Genomic DNA, 6261 nt, shown 5'->3' on the forward strand with positions numbered 1-6261 from the left:
CCAAAAAAAATTCTTACCTCAGTAATTGTCTTGGGCCTTGGCCAATTCAAAATGACATCAACCTTGGATGGATCTATTTTCAACTCACCTCCTCCAATAAAATGACCCAAGTAAACTAAATAAGTTTTTCCAAACTCACACTTTGACATCTTTAAATACAATTGTTCTTTCTTTAAGACATCAAGTACTTTTCTCACATGCATGACATGTTCATCACGATATTTACTGAAAATTAAGATGTCATCTAAGTAGACTATAACAAACTCATCAATAAATGGCCTCAACACATCATTCATCACACGCATGAAGGTAGCAGGAGCATTACATAAACCAAAAGGCATAACTAGCCATTCAAACAAACCTTGTTTTGTCTTGAATGTTGTCTTCCAAATGTCTCCTTCAACAATTCTAATTTGATGGTAGCCACTCCTTAAGTCCAACTTAGTAAAATACTTTGCATCTTTCAATTGATCAAGTAAATCATCTATTCTAGGTAATGGGTAACGATTCTTTACCGTAATCTTGTTCAATGCACAGAAGTCCACACACATGCGCCATGTTCCATCCTTCTTTGGCACCAAAACAATAGGTGACCCACATGGCGAAGAACTTGGCCTGATGATCCCTTTATCCAACAACTCTTGAATTTGCTTTTTAATTTCTACACTTTCCATCACTGACATCTTGTACATGCCAATGTTAGGAAGAGGACAATATTGTTGCAACTGTAAGTCATGTTGAATTCCTCTCTTGGGAGGCAATCCTTTCGGTTCCTAAAACATCTCATCATATTGGTTAACAACATCAACCAATTCAGATTTAAATCTTAAGTCACAACCTTGAAAAGCTTCATTATCAATATCATTCTTGGGTTTGATCATTAGAAGCATAAAATTCTTGCTAGAATTCACTAGTCTTTTCATTTGCCCCGTATTTACAAGTGAAATATTTAGTTTCTTGCTATGGGCTCTTACAATGTAGCCTACTCCTTCTTTGAACAAATGGTATTTTTTTTCATGTCAATGGAAGATAGCTTTTCTGTCATAGAGATATGGGCTACCCAAAACTATACCACATATGTCTAATGGCACAACATCAAGTTCCACTTCATCTATGAAATTTGCAGTAATGGCGAATTTCAGTCTACACTTTCTAGTTACTTGCAATTGTGCATTGTCACACACCCATCCTAATGGATATGGCTTGTGATGTGAAATGGTTTCCAAGTTTAAACTTTTGACAATGTTTTCAGAGATGAGATTGGCTTGAGAGCCACTATAAAAAATGGTATCACTTTTGCTATGTTTTGAGATTACCCTTATGTGGAAAAGTTATATCCTTTTCTTTTCATTTGGAGTTTCATTATGTCAATTTTAAGTACTAGTGCTAGCAATGGACTCTTTTCCTTTCATACCCATCCCTGTTATTTTAGTTTCATCACCCGAATCGGATCCCAAATCCCGTTGAGTGGTTGCAATTGTCTTTTGTTTTCCCTTGTTGAATTTCTTTGGTTTCATCTCAGGATTAAGCTTCCAACAATGAGCTTCATCGCGACCATCTTTGGAACAATGTTTTCATGTTATTTTCTCTCCTTCCTTGTTAATGGATCCATTTTTCTTTCCTTTCCCTTTGAAACGCTTTTATTTTCCTTTTCCCTTAAATGGATTTTTGCTACCCTCTTCTAGAATATTTTTCCCTCTTGCTTCTAGATGGGTGTCTTGCACACAAACCTCATCTAGACTAGTGGGATTAAACATAAGGATAGTATGCCTTAGGTAGTTGTCTAAACCCCATATATACTTCAACAACATGTCTTGTGATTGAAAATATACACCTAACATTAGAGACCTTCTTCTAAAGTTCTGCCAATTCATGATGGCTTTCTGCATATATGCTAGAGGGTAAAATTGTCTTTTAATTGCAGCAATGAAATCAGACCAAGAAATTGAGATCTTACCATGCTTTTTTTTATCTCTTCTTGTGTCTTGGATCCCCACCATATTAATGTTGCACCATCCAGTCTCAAGGAAGCTAGTTGAATCTTTGTGTAATCATCTTGAAGTTCTGAATTCTGCAATAGACCTCCAACTGATGAACCCAATTTTCAAGCTTCTTTGCATTCGCTTCACCATTATACATAGGCAGCTCAAATTTAATATCAAGTTTTAACATGGGTGTTTTACCAATTCCTTTTGAGGTATGTTGATGAGTATGAGTAAGGGTTGTATTAGTGGAAGAGTATGAAGATGCCTATGAAGATGAAGATGAAGATGTTGGCGGAGATGGGGTTGGTTTACCTCCATTTCCATTGCCTCCTCCTCATGAAGAACCTTCTCCTTTTGGAGGCTTGGAGATTTCACCCCATAGTCTTGTATTCCTCTCTTCATAGAGGACCTTCACCATCTCTGTCATGTCAAAGAAAGCCTTCCTAAAAACCTTCCCATCCTCTGACATATTTGCAAGCTCTCCTTCACGTGACATGATTGTTGAAGCTTCAACTACAATTTGAGGTAGAACTGTTGGTGGAGATTGTGGAAATATTTCTCTCCTTCTCCTTGACCCAACTTCAGGACCTTCAACCAGCTTTCCTTCTCCTCTCTTGAGCTTCAACCTTGTAAGCATCACATTCACTTGCAAATAGTTAAATCCTTCTTGCAAAAAGAAAACCAAGAGCTCTAATACCAAACTTGATATGAACGGGAAAGTTAGTTTTGTTGTGCTAAATGCCTCTTTAGAATATGTAAAAGTGCTTAAGGATTCATGAGGTTAATTGCAAGTTTTATCATGAGTTTTTGAGTGTTTTTATGTAAATTTCATGTACACATTAACATAAACAAATGACTCGACAACATCATACAACAAACAAGAACATCATCAAAATAGTATCACAACATCACATGATGAAGGAGTTCACCCCTCCTAGGCTACATATCCTTGGTCCAACTTCCAATGGCTTGGCCCTCTCTATTATTCTCAAAAGTCGGAATACATTAGTTTACAATGCTCAAACAGCTCTAAAACCTATTCCAATGGCTCCAGAATGCCAAAAAATGTCTGTCTAGCCTCTGTCTGCCTCCCAAATTGGTAAAAACTTAAGAATTTATGGCTTCCCCTAGCTCTTGCACTATTAGCTCTACAATTTCCCTAAAATTCGGCACCATCCTACAAATTTACCCCAATTTCAGCTAACCAGGCCCCGATTCCCCCAAATTCAGGGCGAATTTGTCAGATGGATTAAATGCCCAATGCAACCTTATTTATGAAAATCAGGCCACATGGGGGGGCCACGTGCCCTGGGCTAAGGCCAACAACCCACCCCCGTCAGTCGCACCCCCACTCTACTCCGCCTGCGGTTCCTTTGGGTTGCAGTGCCCAAGGGCTGGCCCCTTTTCCGAATGGGGCCAGACTTCAACTTTAAATATGTGCCAACAACTTTAGTTATTAAGAACTAACGTGTGGTGTGTTGGTAACAGCTTGTACTTTGTAACTTGGAGGTCGTGGGTTTGACCCCCGCCAGCTGCTTCTCAGACCTTACCCAATTTTTGGTGGCCCTCAGGTTGTCACGTGGCGGCGCCTGGCCATGCCACGTGGAAGCCTGTGATTGGCCACCTAAAACCCAATCAAAACATTCCACTTGTCACCAATAAACAGATGCCACTTGTCACCACCTAATTCATCGGAGGAAAACAGTGAATGCACAATCACCCTGCCATGTAGGCATGCCCAGTTAGCACCATGTCAACAGTAGGGACTGCTGACTGGGTTTCGTACATATTTTTTTATTTAAATTTGCCTGTTTAGGAAAACGAACAGAACATGTTTCTGGGAGCATACGGAGTCTGTTTCGCGTGAAACGAGTTGTGCCAGATTCAGGATGACGAGCACTGCACGGTCGTTCAGGTTCCACACCGATACTAAAAATTTGAATTTTGAGCAAATTTTTGAGCACCTAATTAATAAAGGAACAATAGAATAAAATCATGCACACATAGAGACACCAGGATTGGTCCGAGACCAGGGAAAAACCCACTATGGGGAAAACCCTTGCAAATATTCTTCTTCTTTGATCGTCATTAAATGATTAAGAAAAAGAGAGTACAATGATTCATAACTTTATCTATGCAACAAAACAACTATGATATCCATGAAACAAATCTAATCATGCTTATAATCAAAACCCTCATTCTGATGTTTGTAATGTGTTGTCACTGACTGTAGTCAACTATTGGATATTGCTGAACACTGTTGTCACTGAGCGGAATCTTTGGAATACTAAAATCTCATCTTTGAGTCCTGGACGCAGGGAGGAGAAGATGTGTGAGCGTCTATAGCAGTACTAGACGCTCTCTGCAGAACTGGAAGATTGCATCTAGAACGGATCTGGACGCTCCCAGGTGAACTGGATGAGGGTGTTTGAGGGTCAAACATACCCAAATCTGCCTCAAACTCTGGACGCTCTCATAAGGTTTATGTGCGAGCATCTATGGCATCCCAGATGCTCTCATGACCATAAAGTGTGTGGGCGTCTGAGGATCAAGACAACCCAAATTGTCTTTGAAACCCTAGACGCTCCCATAGGCTTTTGTGCCAGTGCTTAGGGCTTTCTAGACACTGTCTTGACCACTATGAGCCAGAGTCCAGGGAATAAAATGCCCAGTTTTGTGCTAGCGTCTAATAATAAGAAAAACCCTAGATCAATGCGAGCTTCACCCCTAGGCCCTTGCGCACACTTTCTTCTGATAGACTTGTGCGAACCAAGACAATAAAAGAAGAGAAGATGGCTTGACCAATGTGTCCAAATGAGCTTGAAGTCTCTTTTATTTAGAGCCTTTCATGAGGGTCCACTTGGGGTTGAGGCCAACCTATCCAATTTAACATGTGCTTAGGGCTGACCTAACCCAATACACATGAGTGAATAAATAAATTCAAAAATCAACTCTCGCTTGTCCAAATATGGTGATCTTTAGGTCGATTTTGGTCCTCTCGAAAAGAGGAATCTATTGAAATCATTATCTTCATCATATGAGCTGTCCAAAGTGGAATTTGATCGCAGTTGAAAAAATTAACATGATTAAGTTAATAAAACATCCATTGAAGTTGCACTTATAGGATTTCAAACAATGAACCAAGGGGAAGGAATGGTAGCAATAGTCCATATTTCATATTATTGTTGGTTAAGGACCTACTTATGCAAAATTGTATGCTAACTTATTGAAAGTAATGAAGAAAACGAGCCTTACAATGACTAGACCATATAACAACACGTGTCGCGGATTCTAGAGAGATTAAAGTAGTTGGTCTTGTTGAGAAATTGGGTGGCTTGCAAATTCGATTAGATTCATGTGTCTTTAATAATTGATTGTGAAATTTGTTGGATTATTATTTATTTAATTATGTTCTTCTTCATCAAACAATTATCAAATGTACAAAGCATGAAGATCACAAAAATATAAAGAACACAAGATATAGGCTCCAAGCCAAGGAAAAACCCCTCCAAGGGTAAAACCCAAAAAAATCACTTCTTAATCAAATCAAAGTGAGATATCCAAGACCCATGACCATAGAAAGACTTCAACCCTCTAGATTCCACGTCAAACTCTCCTTTTGCACAACAAATCCATCGGCAAGAGACCAACAAAAAATATTCAACAGGATGTGTGATAAGGCAAAACTTCCACAAATTGGACTTCAAGAGAAAACCCTTCTTCAATTTCAGATTTCGCCCCTCCTCTTCTTTGGTATTCCTCTCTGTGATATTTCAGATCAACTCATGTGAAATTGTGTGTCCAAATGAGCTCCAACTTCCCTCTATTTATACTGTCTAGAGGGGTTCGAATAAACATGTCTTCTCAAGCAGGGTTGACTTAATAGGCATGGATGACTTGAATTCTAGAGGAAATATTAACCTAAATTTCATATTTTAAAATTCTTTTTCTAGGCTATAAATAAGCCTTTGACTTTGACCAATACAAATAATAATGAGCATGAAGAACATACTTTAATAAAATAATATTTTTGATTTGAGCATGAAACCCATGCTTGAAAAATACATTTATTTTTCTTCTTTTTGCTTTTTACATAATATACATAATCACATAAGTACAAAGATCATTATGTAGACTGAAACTAGTTACATTTTCCAACAGGTCTCAATAAATATTTGCATATTAATTTACATATATATCCCAATGTTTTTGTTTTGATGGTTGTGGTCATCATCGATGCTCTAGATTCCAAGGGAACCTTGTTGTCTAGGAAGTG

This window comes from Pinus tabuliformis, chromosome X, assembly GCF_031772625.1.
Source record: "Pinus tabuliformis cultivar Carrire ecotype Pingquan chromosome X, CPIR1, whole genome shotgun sequence".
NCBI classification, from domain to species: Eukaryota; Viridiplantae; Streptophyta; class Pinopsida; order Pinales; family Pinaceae; genus Pinus; species Pinus tabuliformis.